Here is a 22726-nt window from a genome sequence, read left to right as displayed (position 1 = left end):
CGGATCCCGTCACAAGGGTCCGGCATACATCTCCACAAGATGGAAACACCCTGATCGATGGCAACAGGGCTCGGATCCCATCACAAGGGTCCGGCATATATCTCCACAAGATGGAATAAACCAAGTTCGAAGGAAAAAGGGCTCGGATCCCGTCACAAAGGTCTGGCATACATCTCCACAAGATGGAAACACCACGTTCGATGGCAAGAGGCTCGGATCCCGTCACAAGGGTCTGGCGTACATCTCCATAAGATGGAAAAAACCACGTTCGACGATGAAACCCGACACAAAATACCACCGGGCGAAAGTACCAAACACAGCGAAAAGAGCTCGAGTCGCGTGGGAAAGCAAACACGCAAGAAGAAAACAAACATAAGATCTAAGTTGTAACAAATGGACAAAGGAAACAAAAACAAAGAAAGCCATTCACAAACTACTTCCTCCTGGCCCACGGGCCTACAAGAGAAGGGGGGAATAAGACATACGGCATGCAGGCCTGGACTCCCAAGGCCCCTAACAAAAAAAAAAAAAAAAAAGCTCCCTTCGAAACCCTACTCCTCCCGCCACCTCCTGCTCAGAGCGATTGGCCGCTAAAAGAATTCTCCGCATCGGAGAGCTCCTTGTCACTCTGCTCCCCCTCCGAAGAGCTCCCCCAGCGGCGATTCTTAGCAAATCGGGCCCGGTCATTCAGCCAGCGCACCCGATTCCTCAACAAATCATTCTCCGCCCGCAAAGCCGCAATCTCTCGATCCATCTCAATCATCCGACTGCAAACCGCCATTTCCCTACGATGGACATGGGAGAAGAACGACCGGTGGCGATGGACAAAAGCTTCATGGGACTCCCTCTCGTAAAACAGAGGAAGGGGAGAACGCGAGGAAAACCCTGGAGGCGGGTTCCTCTCAGGAATCGCTTGCCGGGACCCCAACCCGTCGGGGTTACTCTCGGGACTGTTGAGAGGACTCCCCTCGGTAGCAACTCTCCCCCCGCCGCTAATAGAGAGACCCTGGAAAGACGACGACATCTCCGACAAGCCTGAAGGAAGGCCGGAAGAAAGCGAAAAAAAAAAAAAAACTGGGGAAAAACGACGAGGGACAAAAGGCAATCTGCATGAAAGCAGGAGAGCCCACCCCTTATAAAACCCTATGGGAAACCCTGGGATAGGAAAGCGAAGCGATTACCATTCGCGTGTTCGTTTCCTATTGGACAACCGAGCGGCGCCGCGTAATGGCGACACAATTCCTCGGGAAGGAACCGCCGGATGAGACAGCACGTCCTCTCATACCCCAAAGCTCCCATAAATGCCTTCGTCATGATATTCCGTAACCAGGCAAGCAAACATTACTCCCCTGGCCCATTCAATGGACCAAAGGAGTAAGGCGGCGCTATTCCCAGAACACGCCGCGTGTCGCTCCCCACACCTATATAAAGCTTAAACTCCATAAAGAAAGAGGAGGGGAAGCGACAAGACCATACAAAGCCGACAGGCACCGCTATCCCGACCCCACGCAGGTTCGGGGCCCGGAGCACAGACCTACACAAAAAATATATAAAAGGACGAGGCCCGGAGCCCAGATACGAAGGCCACGGTACGCAAGCACAATAAGTGAACAAGATTAAAAGCGCCAGAGAAGGGCTCGGAGCCCCTCGCAAGCTCCGTCAGAACATCGCAATTCCTTACAACGAAGATAATCCCTGTCAAACAAATGCACACACAAAAAAAAAAAAACAGCATAAAAGGACACGGCACCAATTCATAAAGATCATCCATTCACATCCTCCTGACCCACAGGCCTACAAAAAAAGAAAGGGAAACAAGAAAACACGGCACAGGGCACACAGGCCTCAGAAATCCCCGACAAAGAAAGGGGTAGGCACGCAGAAAAACAAGGAAACCCAAAGCTTAATCGGAGAACGACTCCTCTCCCGAAGGGTTCCCCTCCTCCTCCCAAGAGGTCTCCAGCAGGGGGTCCACCTCATATTCCAACAGCTGCTCGTTGAGAAGGTGAACCTTTTTCTGTAAAACCTTGTTCTCCCGCTTCAAGGCCTCAATCTCCTTGCCCATCTTCAAAACACGGCCGCGCAGCTCCATTCCCCGATGATAGACTCGAGAGAAAAACGACCACTCCGTGGCAACGCGAGACCGAGACGATCTGTCCGCCCTAGGCAAGGAAGAAAGGCGAAGGGGGGGGGGAAGCCTGATGAAGGACCTGGGCCCCTCCTAGCCTTCTTCCAACGACCCACGAGATCCTCCCCGGGATCGGAGGACAAGTCAGGGTCACTCAACGACTCCTGGAGAAAACAGGCCTTCCCCCTAACTCGTGAAGAAGAACCAGACATGTTGCTGAAGAAGATACGAAAAGAGCCCCTACTGAGAAGGAGAGAAGAGGAACGACGAAGAGCCACAAAAAAAAAGGCGCCAGGGTCATTCCTTAAAGGAAATCCTGGCGCCTCGAGACAACGCGACCCCCCTAATGACGCCGCCACTTCCCGGGGACAGCCGCCGGATAAAACGGCACGCCTCCTCGTACCCCGGAGCCCTCGTAAATATCCTCATCATGACTCACTCGAACAAAACGTTACTCCCTTGGCCCATTCAAATGGACCAAAGGAGTAAGGGGGAGTTATGATAGGGTACAAATACGGTATCACCCCCAGATGTCGCCACGTGTCGCCCATGCACAGATAAAGCAGATCATCATGAAAGAAGGTGTGGGAAAATGGGAAGACCATACGGTCGCGACACGTGTTGTTTCCCCGCCATCCAACCCTCATCATCACAATATGGAAGGAAAGCAACCGGAAAAGCACGCGCGCCGGCGAAGCAGGGAAACGGCCTAATCTCACAAAAGATAGTTCTCTTTCCATAATGATGAAAAGGTCCGCCCGCCTCCCTTTAAAAGGGGAGGAAGAAAAGAACAAAGGGATCCGCCAAATCCCGAGAAAATTCCCCCCCCCATCCTCAGCTCCACGAAAGTCACCGGAAAAAGAGGCGAGTCAACAACAGAGGAGATTAGGGACTTGATCCCACTCTCCCTGCTAATCCCCTCCGACCCACTCACCCCCACCCAGAAAAGAACCCGCGTTCTGGTCCTAGTAAACCCTGATCAAACCCCTTCCTCTTCTCACTGTCCTTTATATTGATTGGTCGAAGGATCTGACTTGGGTGTCGAAGTGGTCGTCCGGGACCCACCCCGAACCCCCTGACCTCCTTTGTTTGTGATTGCAGACCCCGCGGAGGCCCTCTACCGACCGCACGATCGCAGACCCAGATTCAGACGCCATCACATATGATCCATACTTTAAGTATATAACACAAGTACACCAAGTGTTATATACAGTATGCTTCATTGCTCACCGGCTGCTGTAAACACAAGTACACCGAGTGTTTATGACTGCAGCACTGGCGCATAGCATGGAAATAGATACAACAGCACCAACAGGGTAATGACATCCCATGTGGCACCCATTGTATCTATCCCGTGGAGCCAATAATAGTAAAATCAATAAAAGAAAATAAAGGACAAAATGATGTATGCTGTGTAGTGTGTGAATCCCTTGTTTTAAACACCTATTTGGTGCCCCTGGATTCTAAGCGATTAAATTCCCATTTATAATGATTTTAGCCCAAATTTCTTCAAAGTTAGTAACAAATGGCATTTTAACAGAGTTAGGCAATATCTCGAAAGATTTTCCCCAGCAGAGTCGCCAGCCTGTGGACCCCGATCCGAGAGAGAGGCGGGAGGACGTGCCCCCCACGCTAACTCTCACTGGATCATCCACGTGAATGGAGAGCTCTACCAAGGAACTCTCGAAAGAATGTGCCCCTCACAGCATGAGTGGCGATAAAAGGTGAGATACCTCTCGATTCGGGGACTAGCCCAGATTCGAGGCGTACCTTAAATAAAGAAGAGTCGTCATCCAAGGAAGTGGGCCAAGGATCCCATACTATGCTCTGTTGCAACGGATAACCAGAGATTATAAAAGAAAGGTTCATGCCTGGTTACGAATTTGGAAGGTCTAAAGAGCACCTCGTCCGCCCAAGTGCAAGCACCTGGTCTCTTATGCCATTTATTATTGATTTTGATGAGTTTTGGGCGAAAGTCATATGAAATGGGAACGAATATCTTCGAGAAAATGTTTATCTAATCATGCATGTCTCGGAGATGAATAATAAGCACACATAAAAGAAATGAAAGAAGTGTCGCCTAATAATAGCTAGGTTATGAGTGTCATACCTAATTGGTGTCTGAGTTCTGGTGTGCAAACACATGCATACTACAGCTAAAGGTATAGGATCTGTACATGAAAGTAAGAAAACACAGCAAAACACACAACACAATTCAATTCTAAACACAACTGGATAAAATGAATCCTAAAACTATAATGCATTGACTCGGACCAAGATGGCCGTCCATCCCAGCTGCTCTACGTATCCCGGCCTCGGGAAGAATCGGAGTCAATGTAGTTCGATGACCTATTCTAACTACGATGCCTAACCTTCTAGTACTGCTATCCTAGACTCGATCCGCTAGACTCGACTGATTTTTAAAGCTTTTTTGCACGATTGCTTAAGTTCAGGTGAATTGTAATTTTCAGGACTCTCTATATGCCCTAACTAATACAAGTTTATTAGCCTTAAGCTAATGCAGGTGGGCCCTACATCCTCTGTGTATCTAGGTTGTGTAACCTAATGAAAACCATGGGCTGCCTATCGGTTCGACTAAATGTCTAACCGATCGACTCGAGGCCTCCTAACTCTAGGGACACTCACACGACAGGACACACCATATCAATACAAATCAGGACAGACTACTAACTCTAAAACACCTCAAACAACTAGAACAGACTCCTAACTCTAGGGGAAGATCTTTTTGAAAAGGTTTTGAAAATTTTTTGTATTTTTGGAAAAATTGAAATGTTTATTTTTGAAGGTTTGGCTGGACCTGGGATGTGGATCCCAAGCTGCACTACGTACCCAGTGGAAAGGGATCAAGCCAACGTAGTTCAGAATTGAATTCCTAACTACTCTCCTAAAGACTCAAGATTTTTGAGATTTTTGGTTTTTCAGATGTTTTTGAATTTTCAAGTGTTTTTTTACTCAAGAGGACAAATTCCTATCATCATAAGAGTATGACAGACTTCTGATATCCCGCAAAGGTTGGACAGCATCCTATGCTTTGCGGGAGAAAATGACAGAATCACAACTCTGCAAGGGTTGGACAACATCCTATACCTTGCAAGAGTGGATAAAAATCACAATATTTGATGAGAGGTTGGAAAGAATCTTGACCCCTATGATGATAGAATTGACTCCTGAAACTGAAAGACTGATTCCTAACACTAAAGGACAGACTCCTATGCTAATGACTCTGAGAATGGCTCTAATGAGATATGACATGTCTCCTAAAACAAAATGATAAGTAGGGCCAATGAGAGAAAGCCTGTCTCCAAAAGGGTTTGATTTTTCTGAGACACAGCTTGTCTTCAAAAGGTATGATTTTCTTTGCACGAGACATAGCTTGTCTCCCTAAATAGGGGCTCTAGATGACTCTTTCATCGCCCGTGCAATGAATAGGGGAACCTAAGGTCTATAGGGGATACACATCTAAAAGACTGGGCGAATCTTTTAAACAAGAGAAGGGAGTGTTACTTGGACTAAGCAAGTCTCCTAATGGTGGGCTTGGGCTAGCGCCTTCATCGCCCTTGCGATGAATGGAAATATCTAGAAAGGATCTAATGACTTGAGGCTGTCTCTATAAAAGACAAAAGAAAGAGGGATATTAATAGTGATACTAAGAGAAATCTGAAACAAAGTTTTGACCTCAAGTTGAAAATGAAAATTTCAAAGGTAAAACAAAGTAAAACAAATATTTAAGAAAAACATATTTTCATGCATGTTATCACAACATGATAATTATACGTCTTTTCCCCAACAAATAACCATCACCACGCCAGAATATTGAACAGGATCTATGGAAAAATTATACAACATTCTACATTTCACCGAGACAAAATGATGTTTTTAACCTTGCATGACACACACACACACACACACACACACACACACACACACACAAATCACAGATTATTTAACCATAAACAGAGACTATAGTTATATCATATAATAATTCGCAGCCGCAACCAAAAACATTATACATAAACTCCTGGTTCGTTCATTTCACACAATTCCATCTGGATTCATGAGGACAAATAAGGCTATATGATAAACATATCAAATTTTTAAGTCACCATTGAAAAGAAACAGGGCAAAATTGAGCATTTATCAAGATCTGGCTGAGCAATTTATAAAGCCACAAATGAAGAGAAAAACTGAATTTTTGAACAAATTCTGGGCCTCTATATGACTACTAATTATCCAATTTTCTCATAAGGCTTAAAGAAAACAATTTTTTTTTTTAAAAGGACAAATTATCAGATTAATACATTTTTTTCTTTATGAGTAAGCCAAAATAACACAGGTTTTTCACATTAGAGCATTTATTTACCCCAAAAATTCATTACAATCAAAGGAATCGATAAAAATTTAAACTAAAATTAGCATATTAACTCAATCATGATCACTTTAAAAAATAAAACTGAACATTTAATGAGAATACTTACTTTTACTGCTGATGTAGAACTCAAATGTACAAAGGACAACCGAATTTTTTATGGAGCTTTCTGGAAGGATGACAAAAACGATCGATTCTGCTATGGATCTAAAGCTTCAGTAAAAAGAAACAGAGAAAATAACCAGAATTTTTCCTCTTTTCGCAGAATCTTCCATTTCTCTTAATTTTTCACATATTTTTGTAAAATCTCACTCCTTTTTTGCAGATCTACTACTCTTCTCTTCAATTTTTTCTCTATTCTGCCGATCTTCTTCTTTTACTATAGTGTTAGGGTTTAGAACAAACAATGTGGCAGAGATAAAAGAAAGCAAGATTTATTTGTGAGATTTGCACAGAACGGCTAGAAATTGATTGGAGTCCGACAAAAAACTAGACCGGAGAAGAAGAAATATAGCTAGGGTTTTAGAAAAACAAATTCAAAACAAAAGGAGAAAGAACAAAGTAGAGGAGATAAATTCCGGCCAAAAGTTGCAGGTTTCTTTAAATGATAATGAAATTGAAAAGTCTAAGTGACGTTTGAGTAAAGGGAAGAAGAAAGAGAAGAAAAGTAGTCGGAGTCTGGCCAAATTCCGACCGGAATCCCGTCGGAGAAGATAACGGAAAAAGGTAGGTTTGGGGATTTCTCTCTCTCTGCCGATTTTCTCTTCTTTTTTTTTAGAAAATGAGATAAAACTCGTATTTATAGGTAAAAAGGGAAAATGATATTCGCACAACTACTTGATGGGCGCATGGAAATTTGATACGGCGCGCCCGTAACTCTTGTCCCATTCGGCCCAGGTTCGACACCATTCAGGATAATTCGACAAAATTTGCGCGCTGAACTTGCACTACGACTTTGCTCGACTTGTTCGGTAGGCAAACGAGCTCGGAATTCGACAAAATTTTGCAGGGACCTTGCTGGGGCCTTAACCTAGCTTAGAGTGAAGTTTGAGACCCTAGTTCAATCATTTGATGGGGTTTTACACAAAATTGGAAGGTTTAGGGCACGGTCAAGTCTACACCAGCGTTTGCGAACGCGGTGTAAAAGTGACGGCGTTAATGAATGCCGGCCACACTTTTTCCAATGCAAGTAGAGTCGGCGAAAGTTTAAATGCCGGCAATACGCTGGGAAAACTTAAACCGGCATTTTTGCTATGTTACGCCCGCGTTTAGGGATTGAGAGAATAATCTCTTTTCTTGTAGTGATCTCATATGAACCTTTAAGGACCTTAACTATTATCTGAGAACTTGGACATATTCCTTATCCCTTTTGATGTAACCTAGACAACTAGAAGTCTAAGGTGGCATATCCGTACTTATATCAAGTATTTATAGGAGTCTCAGTTGTTTTATGTTGTACTTGGACATTCCCATGTCTCATTGTATATCTCTAATTAAACTCAGTCAACCCTTATGTGTAATCTGATACATTACTAGTTAAATCAAAATGGTCATATCACATGTGCAACTCACATAAATTTGGAAAATCTTCCTATCCCATTGGGTATCTGTGACCAACTCAAATCAATACTAGTAGGGGGTCAACTTGGGTCGGGCGGGTCTTCCCGACAATTATCTCGTCGGGTTGGGTCTAATTTTTTATAGGAAAACCAAAGATTCATAAACTTGACCCTACCCAGGATAATTTCTCAGGTAGGGTTGGGTTGGGTCGGGTCGGGTCGGGTTTTCAGTTTTCAGCGTAGGATGGTGACTAATTTTAAAGATTGTAGATAAAAAAACAAATCTTCACACTAAAAATCTCTAAATTTATTCTATGAAGTGTATAAATTTAAGAAGGACACTATATTTTCACATAATATACATGATCACTTCAATGGAAACAATTGTATAATATATTGGAAGATAATTTACTATGTTATTCAAGAGATATTTTTGAAAGTCACAGTATAACGATATGAGTCAGGTCAGGTTTTAGATTTTTTTCTTTAAACCCAGCCCTGCGCAAGATTGAGACAGGTTTTCCAATTTCAAACCCGACCCTACCCCAAGATCCATTATTTCTAAACCCCCGATGTGGGTCGGGTAAAACCCAACCCAAGTTGCACTCCTAAATACTAGTATATCCATGCATATCTGGTGGTTCCACAATTGGAAACAGTTTACCTCATACTGGTAGGGTAAGCTATGTGTCATGAAAGACTGTTCGAATATAATCAATTTGTATGTGTAAGCCTAACACATTACCATTTCGTCAATTACTCTTTATCTCATGCACATCCTTACATAACATCATCAACTAGATAAAAATAGCTGACAAGTGTAATCCAACACTAAACCAAGCATCAAGGTGACCTTAGCACATTCACAACTTGCACAGATATCGCTTGTCAAATAAAATAACTGATAAGAGAACTAGTCTACTCATAGTGATATGGGTTTGTAAGTTCATCACATGCAAAACCTCAACTTGAGTATTCCAATTCTCCACTAAGGTGACCTAATATTTATAACCTCTCATAGTAGCTAGGATCAAAAAAATAATTGTAGTGTGATTATGAGGTCTAAAGAGAGCCTAAAAAGTCCTTTGGAGACAACAAATCAAGCCGAAGAAAGCCGAACCGGGCAAACCTCCCATGTCCTGGTAGTCGACTATCCTCTGCTCGCTCGACTCTAATAGTCGACTATCCTGAACCTTGGACAAGCTCGGTCAAGTCGTGGCGGGGTTTCTTCTTTCACTCGGAAACTTTCCTAAACTCTCCGAAAGCCTTGTTTTAAGCCTCTAAAACCCTAAAACCATCTTGATTGATTATCCCTTTTAATCTTTACTTGACTTGGGTTCTTCCAAAGTTCCAATAGTGAAAGAAAGATGCAATCTTGGAAAACATGATTCACATGAATCAAAATCATCACCAGTTCCAACAGTCCCTTCTCTCCAAAAATCCGATTTCTTCACATGGAGAACACAAGATCACCTATACTTGATCTTTGTTTGTGGTTCCGATATGAATCTCCCATCCAACCACCATTAAAAATATATTGGATGGAGATAGCAAATCAAACCACAAACCTTAGATCAAATCCTCCCCAACCCAACCTCCTATGGGTGAGATGATCATGCACAAAATTTCTCACATTAAAAATGAATAAAAGAAAAAATCCAATCGACTACATACCTTAGGAGAATGATTTCCTCCCTAATAGTTTCCCTCGGTTCTTGTTTTTCTCCCAAAGCTCCCTTGGCTCTTGATGTTTCTAAAGCACAAAATGTTTCCTCAAGGATTATTTTCTACAGATTTTTTTGGCTAGAATAAGTATTTATAGACTCTCTAAGAGTCCTAATTCAACTCAACTTTGAAAATCCTAATTAGAATCCCTAAGTAGCTAGATTCGATTTTGATGAAAATACCCCCCTCTCCTGACAAATTTTTGTTTGGCGCTAACTTGGGGTATTTCATGAACAAATGCCCTCCACTTATACTCTTGGGGCCTCATATTTTTCTTGCAAAATATGCACATACATATATCATACAGTAACCCTCCCATCCCCTCCTTATGGTATTGTGCAATTTGCATTACGCATGCAAGAAAAGGGCATGTGCTAACATTTTTCATGCAGAATGTACTTGCTTTCTCGTCTATATTCTACGTGGTAAAAATCGATCCAAAGCATAGAAATTTCAGGTATTTTAATAACAAAAATGAAATTTGCATCTAAAGGAATTAGATGGGTGCAGAAAAAAGGTATTTAATAGTTAAAGGAATCATTAAATTTATAAGGTTTTAAATAGCCTCAGAGCCAACTAAGAAATTTGTCCTATAAGGTTTTAAATAACCTAGGGGACCTCCTAACAGTTTCCATTATATATATACTGTATAGATGGTGCATAAGCTTGTAACATTGCAAAATGAGAGCTTTATGCCGCCCTGATTGTTTGAACATATGACCATAACTATGCCTGTCTTTTTCTTTTAAATTTTTAACAAAGTCTTCAATTTAAAATAAAATAATTAACGTCCAAGTATCATGGCTGCATGTCATGTTCACCTAGGATTCTTCGATAAATGCCAAGTGTCGCGGTGTCGAATCCTACCATGTGCAATGAGTCACGACACCGGCCACATAAGTCTAAGGAATAGTCATACATCACCAATTTTAGAGTTGGGATTTGCTAGCGTCCATCGCAGAATTCATTTCGCAGAGGGTCTGTTGCATGAGAGAGCAGCCACATAGGCTCAAATTTTGTCATATTCATTTAATTCATCTGAAGTGGCTGCTGTCTCATGCAACAGACGCTCCGCGAAATGCCTTCTGCAAGATGGACGCTAACAAATCCCAAAGTTTATTTTTTAGAATAAGGAAAATTATATGGGGAGTTGTTAGATTAGGTGAGATTTAGCATGTTAAAAGAGATAAGAATCGTTGTCATCTTAAAGTCCAAGCTTCCAAAAGATTTGAGGCCCACCAACAATCTCATTTTTCTCTCACGTCTCTTGTTTCCAATGTCAATCATAAATAACTCAATGCAATTGCCAATTGTCAATCGCTAGTGTCCATGTGTTGTTGTCATCTGCTCCTATATTCCACTGTTCAGATAGGAACAACTGCTTGGTGGTGATTCTTCTTCATGAATAAGAAATTTAAGCATTGTATATACCCAGAACTCAAAGAATCATATTAATCAAAATATTAGACCCCAGTAAACATGATTTGTTTTAAAACCTATAAATCCCTAATTTGCTCAACATATTCTAATTGGTTGATGGAATAATGGAAAAAAGTTTTACTTTGGCTCGGTTTCTTTCCATGTAAAATGGAAGAAAAACAAATATTATAATCATTATTTAGTGTAAAAATGGGAGTAAAATTTGTCTTTACACCCATTTTATGTCAAAAGAAACAGATCCTTTTTGAAAAAAATAAAATAAAATTGTCTCTGAATATTATATGAATTATAAATTGGAAAAAACGCACTCCATTTTATAACGATATTGTGAATTGTATTGCTAAAGGTTCGTATAGATTAGTGTTACTGGTATGAAAATAATGGAGTTTTCATACCAAATTAAAAATTTTATTTTTAGCAAAATAGTGGTTTTAGAGTTACTGAAAAGGCATTTTTGTCAAAAAAAAAAGTAATTTTTAATAGTTGAACCTTTTGGCTGTATCATAATTCTCTAAGATAAATTGGAGTATATTTACATGGGAAATGTTATCAGCACTCTTGTATTTTGATGAGGGCACTCCTCACTTTATTAAAAGTACGGTGTGGCCTGCACCATCAGATGATCCAAACCGTCCATCAGATGGCCAACATACTAAATAGGTTATGCCCCAAAAATTATTTCCATACGTTGATCCTAACCCTCGATCTATAGAGGGTTAGGATCAACCCTCTAAAATTCAGATCGGAGGGTTAGGATCAACCTATGGAAATAATTTTTAGGGCACAACCTATTTAGGCTATGGCCCATCAAATGGGCGGTTTGGATCATCCTATGGAGCGGGTCGTACCCTACTTTAAATAAAGTGTGGAGTACCCTCATCAAAATACAGCAGTGCTGATAACATTTTCCTTTCCAAATTATGAATTTAAGCGTAAAACTCACTATATTTTCTTTTTTCAATGGCAATGAATTAAATTAATAGATAAAACAAACACGAGGAAGCCCCATCGTAAAAGAACTACAACATACAAACTGGTGTAAGGGTTTTGACCCCCAAGCGAAATCGCTACGCGCAGCGGAACTAGAAATCACCTAAAATAAAAAAAATTCTCATCAATTTCGCCTGTAAACCCAGAACCTAAGTTCTAGATGATCTGATGGTAATTAAAATAAAACATTGATTAGCATTTATGGACTGATGTGTTGCTTTGAGGTGTTGTGTTGTATACAGGAATTTCATGTCGTAATCGCCATTACACAACTCTTCCCAACACATGGCCTGTGGATCAAGTTGCAAAGGAACTGAGAGCTTGCACCTACAGTGAAGACATCCTCATTTGAAGATGTTCAAATCAAGAGGCTCATCATGAAGATTCCACAAGTTCCCAACAAGTGTCAAGAAGGATCTTGGAGTTGAACATGCCATGGTGACACCTCATGTACCTCAACATGCATTGAAGATTGGAGGACAAGTCACAAGAGCCAAACAAGGTCAAGAAGTTACCTCACAAGCCGAAGAAGTCCAAGAAAGTGCAAAGAAGCCAAGACATTCCAAGAAGACTCAAGGTTTTATTTTTATAAGGTATTTAGAGTCCTCTTAATTTTATGTTTAAATGCACTTTCAAAATGTTTTCAAATGGTTTTCATACTTAACTTTTTACATCTTTGAAAACCATACACACATCCAAAAATGTGTTTGAAAACTTAGGACTTAAGCCCAAGACCATGGCCCAAATGCCCCTGACTTTTAAAGTTAAAATGGAATTTCACACAGGGCCGGTTGACCGGCCTTTTCCGGATGACCGCGAGATGGAACCTAGAAGTCTAGGACATCTCGAAATTTATCTGGCCGATCAATTGGGCCAATTCGGTTGACCACGGATTGATTTTTTGGAAATCAAGAAAACATCCATGTTGGGCTTGCCGAACGATTGCAATGGGTTGGTCGACCGAGGATAGGTTTTATGAGCCGAGCTTTTGAGCGAACAGGTAGCGCTAACCGGGCGACCACCATGGAGCCGCTCGACCGTGATTGTAAGAAATTTAAAAATATAAAAGGGCACCCGGTAAGGAGCGGACGACTGCGATTGCTAGGATGACCGCCGAGGTCGAGCAAACTAGCCGTTGCGGCATTTTCTGCTTAACTTTTTTCAAGCCAGTTATTTACAGTTTTACCCCAAACGGTCATATTTTCAAATACACTATATATACATGATTAAAACCTATCTCTACTAGCTTTTGAACATTTGAGAAAGACCAAATATCATTTCTCTTTGAGCTTCAACATTTTATTTCAAAAGCTAAAAACCTCTTTGATCTTCCATTTCTACATCTTATCAAGAGGCACTCCATAGGGCTTTACATTTGTATTTTCTTGGAGTGATTGTGAGGTTTCAAAGTTGTAATCCGCCTATCAAGAGGCATGAGAGTTTTTATTTTCTTTGTTCTTCATTGAGGGTCTTCTCTTCGGCCCGTTAAGAATCATGAAGACGAGGGTCTCCTCTTCGGCCCGTTAAGAAAGGTAAAGACGGCGTATGAGGGTGAGTCATCTCGTCGAAGGCTTTGTGCAGATGGGCTTCTCTTTGGTGGCCCTTGAGAATGGAAAAGATTGGTCATGTAATGGCTCATTGATCCGGCCTTGAAGGAGGATCGAGATAGTGGAACTCGCGGGTGGACGTGAAGAGTGGAGTAGGTCTTGTGATAGACCGAACCACTATAAATCTTGTGTTCATTCTCTCTCTCTCTTCCTTTCCTGCTCTTGCACGTGTGGTGATTGGTAATCTCTAACCAAACTTATATTTGTGCTTTTGATTGAGCAAGGGTTAGTAATTGCACTTGATTGAAATGTTTAAACCCTAAGCATTATAATATTTATTTAAACAAGGGTTAGCTAAATGTGCATGATTAGAAGCTCTAAATCCTAGCTTTTATTGATATACCTATTTGAACAAGGATTAGACTAATTAGTGCTTAATTAAATGGATTAATTTTTAATCTTCCCTTAATTAAGCCTAAAATTTCTAATTGAGCAATTCACCCCCCTTCTTGGGTTGTCACACTTGTATTTCATTTGGTATCAGAGCTTAGGCTCTTAAAGAGATTTTTAACTTTAAAAATCTACTAGAGAAAATATCTGTGAGAATACATATGGATTTTGGGAAAGGCTGATCCTCTTTAATTCCTCCATTCTTTGATGGAACCAATTATGAAGGTTGGAAAGCACAAATGCTAGCCTATCTCAAATCCACAGATCATAACATTTTAGATGTCATTGAAGAGGGAATGTTTTTTTCAAGGAAATGCACTGGAGGTGATATGAAATTATTTTCTTTGAACTCAAAGGCAATGATTTTATTGTGTTGTGGTTTAACTCCAAACGTTTCTGACAATATGTCATCTTGCATCAATGCAAAAGATATTTGGACTTCATTAGAAAACACTTTTGAGAAAATGTTGGTATCTTTTCAAATGATAAAATTCTTAGTAAAAAAGAGCCTTTACAAAAATCTTTTGCATATGAATTTTCTTTCAAACATTCTATTTCCGATTTGAAAATTCAAATTGAAAATCTTAAATTGGAAATAAATGAATTTTTGAAAAGAAACGAGAAATTAAATCAATTGAACATATTTTTGATAAATAAAAAGGTTGACTTATTTCAAACATGCAATGCCTTTGAGAAAGAAATTAAAAGCCTTGAAATCACAAACATGGAATTAATTGAAAATCTTAAACATGTTCGTGAAAATAAAGAAGAAATAAATAAATAACTCTCCATTAAGAATCAAAGACTTCATGAAAAATATATTTCAAAGTCTTGTGATTCTAGTTGTTCCTTATCTACCAATCATTACTATTGTACTCATTGTGGTAGATTTGGGCATCACAATTCTGAGTTTAAGCTTAGAATTGTGAAATCTAACAAGTTTGTTTGGATAAGAAAATGTACACTCCCACAAACAAATTTGGATGGAACCAAAGGAATTTGAGTTCCAAAAGAATCCCTCTAAACTAATTAGTGAATGAGTTTGTTTAGGGGATATGCTAAATTATTTTATCATTCATTCTTGTTAGATACTTTAATTCACTGAATACTCTTTGTATCTAGTTTTCATGAGCTTAACAATATATCTTTTTAATTTTTTAGCTTAGATACTTATCATTATTCATGTTCTTAATAGTTTGTATCTTTGCTCTTTATGCTTAAATGATCACATCTTTTTTTTGTGCTTTATTGAATATATTTTTTGAAAAGCCTATCTAAGTGGAATTCACATCACTTGTGCACTTAGCATCCACAAAGTAATTCCACAACAGAAAATTTAATGTGAAAACCATATATGTGCTTTCATGAAAATTGACCATCTATTTGCCCTTGAGTTCAAATTGATCTTTCAAGTTCATTCCCTTCATTCTTGAACTCTATTTAGGACAATTTTGGCATTTGCTAGATCTAATTATATTCAAATTAGGTAGAATATCATCTCTAGTAAAATTGAGTGTTAAAAGCCATGTCTAAGGAAATCCACTCAAATCCTTTCTTAGACATCTCTTTTGCCCTAGGTGAGTAAGTATGTTTATTACTATGCACCTAGTTGTCCTTCTAACCCATTCTTATGTGCTTAATTATTATCATTAAATACATAAGAAATCTTGATGGATTAAATTGATATATTCAAAAAATGCTTAAAATAAATATCTTCACACGACTAAGATAAAACTATCAAGTCATAGTAGTTCTTTTTGGAATGTATGTCTCCAAGGTATTCATCACTTGGCATTCTCTAAAAGTCCCTGGATTATTCTCTACAGTCCTGCATGAATATTTTTTGTGTGTAGAGAATTGAAAATGAGTCTAGATTCAATGAATGAAACTCAATTGAGTAAAATTAAAAATGTCATAGGAATCTAGTACCATTGTTGGGCAGTTTCTCATTGTAGTGGTTATCATGTAACACATTGTGATGGGAACACTTGTATCCCACACATTTTGGTTTTCCATGGGCTTGTGCACTTTGTGCTTGTATGCCCTATCTTTATATGGTGGTTTGTGGATGTAGGCATAAATGTTTGGACCATGATTCTTGTGTCCAAACATGGTAGACTATCTATGAATGCTCTCGCTTTCATGAGCCATGGATGTCTCACATAGACATGGGATTCTATTGATCCCTCTTAAAATGTCTAAGTCCTATAGAATTGTGCCTAAGTGATAATATATGTATATTTTGTGGTTATTCCCCTTGTGATATTGGGTACATGGTAAACTTAAATTTAAGAATCATTCAATTGGTACTCTTAGTCCTCTTACCTAGTAAGTTGGAGAGTGTACACTCACCTTTAATTAAAACACTAATTTCTTTGGCTTTTAGCCAACATCTTAACCATGATTAGCTATATGTGTGTCGTGTGCACATATTTAGGGGGAGCATGGTATGCTAGGTTGATACCTTCAACCTTAGAAAATCATGCATTAGTGGCCCATGGGTGGTTTGAAAATTATTCAACTTTAAATCCCTTGGTGTCTCTAGAGTTGGACAGCCCTTTAGATTCATACACTGTATGAGTCACCTCAAAGGGAGAGCTATACATGCTCAATGTCTGTCCATCCATCTTATCATATGATTTTTTATGTGCATCACATATGATAAGTACACTCATGTGGATCCACATTGCTCCATATGTGTTATTGTTGGGTCTTGTCCTATTCTGGAAATTTGAGATCATCTCTCATCTTTTGACAAGATCCCTTTGCCTGTGCCTCAGTGCCATACCTTCTGAGGCCTTATACTTATCTTGGATAGACTTATATGTTTCTATCTCTGCCAATGATAAGTATCTTATTCTAGAGTTTGAAAAATCTCTAGAACCCTTCTTCATTGGACAATGCTTGGATGATCATCTCATTGTCTATGAAGTAATCTCTTATCAAGTATTTTTTAATGAAATTATATTATCATGATAAGGTCCAATGGCTGTGCTTTTTACATTCATATCTAAGCCATTGTATATTGTCAAGCCTTACATTATAAAAATTATCAAAGGCCAGTGACAATTTTTTGGAAGAGGGATGATTTAAAAATATTTTTGAGTTTGTCATGTCCCATCATCTCTTCCAAGATTTTAGCTTCGGATGACTACACTCAAATCATATGTCCTTCGCAGCTTGTATATGGTACTTGTCTCATTCCATTGTGCCAGATGTAATAAGATGGTAGATGTACTCAATTTTTCTCTGTCCAACTCTACATTCTTCCATAGTGAAGGATGAACAAAAACTAAGAAAATTGAAGATTCATGTCTAAAGGCTGGCGTGTGTTCTTCATGCTCATCCTCTCAAGGATGAACCTTTGATGAAGGCGAAGAGTTAAACCAAGTACCCAATCTCTCAATCCGGGAAGAATTTTTAGAAATGCTGCCCTTACATGGAAGAAAGGGTCAAGCATTGATCTAAGCTCTTCTAAACATTTATCAGTAGAAGAGTTCCGGATAGAAAAAAGCAAAGTTCAATTTTACTTTCTTCGAGAGATTTTCAACTACCACTTTTATCATTTCAAGATGTATTAAATTGAAATGTAGTATCAATCTTCCATCATTTGATCATGTATATGGAACATTATCGTTTTATCTACATATAAATGATCTTTGGTTGCCATGGATATGGTATTCACTCTTCTATTTTTGTATCCATGTGCATTTTTATATCAGACCATATTCACTTCATTTGGTATATCTTTTGTTTGATATTCCTCCATTCACATTTTAAATGAAAAATTCTTTTGAATTGATTAATAATGAATGGTTAAAGGTGTGAAATGGCAACTCAATTGCCATATGTGCTTGAACTATTACATTTAGTCCATATGCACATAGTCAGGGGGAGCTTTAATTTCAAAATCTCTAGGGTAAGCAACTTGTGCTTATAAAGTTATTATAAGTTCAGAGCATATCCATGCTCTGGAAGAGACTTGTCTGCTCATTATCCAAGAGTTCCAAGTTCAAACCCATCACCTTTCCAACCATTCTACCTTGTCATGCCCTAACATAGGTTTCACCTAGGGCCAATGACAAATACATAGGGGGAGAGCAAAATAGTTATATACTCATCTTTATATAGACCATTGTGATGTGCTCACATGATTTATTACCCCCATACTTGTGCTTAACTGGCAAATCTTTAGAACAAAAAAAAAATTGTCTTATCATGCATTTCACTTTTGTTTTCTCTTTTATAAGCCTCACATATGAGCTTAAATGTATTATCATATACTTGGCACATAGCTTCTATATGCTATTATTCACTTTGACATCCCATTTGCACTTTCACTTGCACATCCTTCCTTTTTACTGTTGTCAAATGCTTTACATTAGGTAGTCCATATTTTGTATGCACCATATGCTTTACATTCATGCATTACACTTGTGCATATAGTGAGGGGGAGCATTGCATCATTGTTTATAGTATTTAAATGCTTATTCATAAATTTGATTGATATCTCCTGCCTCCCTAATCAATTTGTTTGCCATCATAAAAGAGGGGAAGAATGTAAGCCCAAGGGTTCCCATGGGCTCAATCATTCACCTTACCTTCTTGTTTTCATGCTGGCAAACCAAATTTATTAGCATTTATGGACTGATGTGTTGCTTTGAGGTGTTGTGTTGTATACAAGAATTTCATGTCATAATCGCCATTACACAACTCCTTACAACACATGGCTTATGGATCAAAGAGCAAAGGAACCAAGAGCTTGCACCTACAGTGAAGACATCATCATTTGAAGATGTTCAAATCAAGAGGCTCATCATGAAGGTTCCACAAGTTCCCAACAAGTTTCAAGAAGGAGCTTGGAGTTGAACATGCCATGGCAACACCTCATGTACCTCAACATGCATTGAAGATTGGAGGATAAGTCACAAGAGCCAAACAAGGTCAAGAAGTTCACTCACAAGCCGAAGAAGTCCAAGAAAGTGCAAAGGAGCTACGACATTCCAAGAAGACTCAAGGTTCTTATTTTTAGAATGTATTTAGAGTCCTCTTAATTTTATGTTTAAATGCAATTTCAAAAGGTTTTCAAATGATTTTCATACTTAACTTTTTACATCTTTCAAAACTATACACACACCCTAAAATGTGTTTGAAAACCTAGGACTGAAGCCCAAGACCATGGCCCAAAAGCCCCTAATTTTTAAAGTTAAAAATGGAATTTCATACAGGGCCGGTCGACCGCGAGATGGAAGTTGAAAGTCCAGGACGTCTAGAAATTTCTCTGGCCAGTCGAGCGGGCCAATCCGGTCGACCGTAGATTGATTTTCTGAAAATCAAGAAAACATCCAGGTTGGGGTTGGCGGACAACCGAAATGGGCAGGTCACCGCGGATAGGTTTTATGAACTGAACTTTTGAGCGAACAGATAGCCCTCGCCGGGCGACCGCCAAGGGGCCGGTCAACCGTGACCGTAAGAAATTTAAAAATATAAAAGGGCGCCCGATAGGGGTGGGCTACCGCGATGGCTCGGTCGACCGCCGAGGTCTAGCAAACTAGCCGTTGGGGGGTTTTATGCTTGACTTTTTTCAAGCCAGTTATTTACAGTTTTACCCCAAACGGTCATATTTTCAAATACACTATATATACATGATTAAAACCTATCTCTACTAGCTTTTGAACATTTGAGAAAGATCAAATATCATTTCTCTTTGAGCTTCAACATTTTATTTCAAAAGCTAAAAACCTCTTTGATCTTCCATTTCTACATCTTATCAAGAGGCACTCCATAGGGCTTTACATTTGTATTTTCTTGGAGTGATTGTGAGGTTTCAAAGTTGTAATCCGCCTATCAAGAAGCATGAGAGTTTTTATTTTCTTTGTTCTTCATTGAGGGTCTTCTTTTCGGCCCGTTAATAATCATAAAGACGAGGGTCTCCTCTTCAGCCCGTTAAGAAAGGTGAAGACGGCGTATGAGGGTGTGTCCTTTCGCCGAAGGCTTCATGCAGATGGGCTTCGCTTTTGCCCTTGAAAATGGAAAAGCTTGGTCATGTAATGGCTCATTCATCCATCCTTGAAGGAGGATCGAGATAGTGGAACTCACGCGTGGACGTGGAGAGTGGAGTAGGTCTTGTGATAGACCAAACCACTATAAATCTTGTATTCATTGTCTCTCTCTCTCTCTCTCTCTCTTCCTTTCCTTCTCTTGCACGTGTGGTGATTGGTAATCTCTAACTGAAGTAAAAGTAGGCCTTAGATGGCAACTCAAAGTAGGGGTGTATAGGCTTTTAAGACTTTTGCCAAAATACGAAATGCGGAAGCTACAAACAAAAATGGTAAATAAAAACTTAAGCACAACGGAAGAACAAAAATCACAAGTGCAAAAAATAAAAGAGATAAGAAAGAGTGCACCAGAGTTTTTTAAGTGGTTCGGTCCAAACCAAGGACCTACTCCACTCCACCAAGAACCCTTGATTGCTTCACTAGTCTGATTCCCTTCACAGAAGGGAATCAACCCAACATTGAGGATAGCTCTGCACCTCAGCACTTGCTCTATGGAGATGGCTACACATCTTCACCAACACTTTCCCTCTTACAATGATTGAACAAAAGAAAAAAAAATCCCTCACAAGGGTTTACAAACTTGAAGAAGATGTACAAATAAAGGCCTATAATCCAAATCCTTAATCTAGAGGTTGAGAGGCATAAAAATAAGCTTGAATCACTCTTAGGATGTTCCAATAATATTTTAGAGTGTAAGGATTAAGTTTGGTGAAGTTTAGAACCCATATAAATAAGAAAGAACCAAATATGACCGTTACAGGGGCATAGTGGTAATTTCGCAGAAGTCTCAACAGTTTTTTTGTTTTTGCTTTCAGACCATTCTTGGAGTTCCGAGAGAATTTCTCGGAGTTCGGAGAAAATTCTAGGAGTTCCGAGACAATTTCTCGGAGTTCCGAGAATACAAGCAGGGATTGACTTTTAATCCCTGGACCATTTCTCGGAGCTCCGAGGACATTCTCAGAGTTCTGAGCTCGGAGCTCCGAGGACACTCTCGGAGTTCCAAGAAGCCTAATTCAGCAGATTTTCTATATTTTTGTTGATTTGTTTTTGGGCCTTTCTAAATCACCCATATAGATGGGGTTGTTATGAGGGTTCCAAAGTCTTGGAACACCACAAGGGCAATCACTCATAAGTCCATTTAGGGGTGTGTAATTATCTCCATTTATGCTTCTCAAAACCAAAACTAGGATTGGATTTTTACAATCTAAAATGACTTAAATAAAACGATCTTCACTTTGCACTGCTTCAAGTCTTCTTACTTCTTGGATCTCCAATGTCTTTGGCCTTTCGAATGTGGTCAAAAGAGAGCTTCTTGGCCTCGATCCAAGCAACCTTGATATCAAACTATCATGATCTACAAATAAGACATTCAAACACATTAGTGAAATAAAATCATTTGTGTTTTGGAATCATCAAAAGAAGATGGGAATGCCAAGGTGGGAACCATTGGGCTTACAATCTCCTCATTTTTTATGATGAAAGCACAAGGGATTTTTCAATAAAAGCAAACACATTTCTCTCCCCCTATTTGGTTATCAAATATACTGGAATTCTCTCCCCCTTTGTCGTGAACAAAAAGATGGGGCAAGAGGCAAGAGAAAAGGGATAACATTTTCAATTTTAAGCTCCCATTTATCAAGAAAAAAATAAAAAATAGAGCTCCCCCTATTTAGAATACAAATACAACACAAGAGGGGATTTTCAAAACCATACATCCCAAGGAAAACAAAAAAACTTGTGTGAACCTTGGGTATTAAAAATAACTAATATTTTCAATAGATAAGCTCAAGCCCCTAATCTAACTTATTTTCAAAATGAAAATAAAGTAGGGGATTTGGGAAACCAAGATCTCTTGGTTCCACCACTATCTCCATTCCATTTGGATGCACATTGAAATTGGTAATGGCCATGAAGCCCATAATAATGGCACTTAATGGATGGATTTGCAAGGCTAGTTTTCTTATGATAACTATTTCTAGTTCTAGAACTAGCCTTCCTAAGGATTATGTCTATGATTTTGTCTACACTCATAAATCCATTTAGACACATCCTAAGCCTCTCATTTTCATTTTGAAGATGAGTTATTTGTTGCAAAAGCTTATTTTTCTCATCTTCAAATAATTTGGATGAACTTGGTACGTTTTGAAATTTCAAATTTTGGTTTTCAAGTTCTCCTAATCTCCCCTTTAGGGTATCATTCTCAAGTATGGAATTTTTCAAATCAAGTTCAACTTTAGTTTTTGAAGAATGAACATCCTTCAAAAAATTAAGTTCTTTTTGAAGTTTCGAAATAGATTTTTTAAGAACTTTATTTTTTGAAATTTGAGAATCCAATGTCTCACATACTTCATCATAAGACATATTTTCATTATCACTAGATGGAGAACATACCTCTTCTTCATGTGCAAGAGCCATGAAGCAAACATTTGGATCTTCTTTGT

Source organism: Tasmannia lanceolata, unplaced genomic scaffold (genome assembly GCF_043159265.1).
Source record: "Tasmannia lanceolata isolate RefF3 unplaced genomic scaffold, GAP_Taslan_0.1 ptg000037l, whole genome shotgun sequence".
NCBI classification, from domain to species: domain Eukaryota; kingdom Viridiplantae; phylum Streptophyta; class Magnoliopsida; order Canellales; family Winteraceae; genus Tasmannia; species Tasmannia lanceolata.
Note: the sequence above shows the minus strand (reverse complement) of the source record.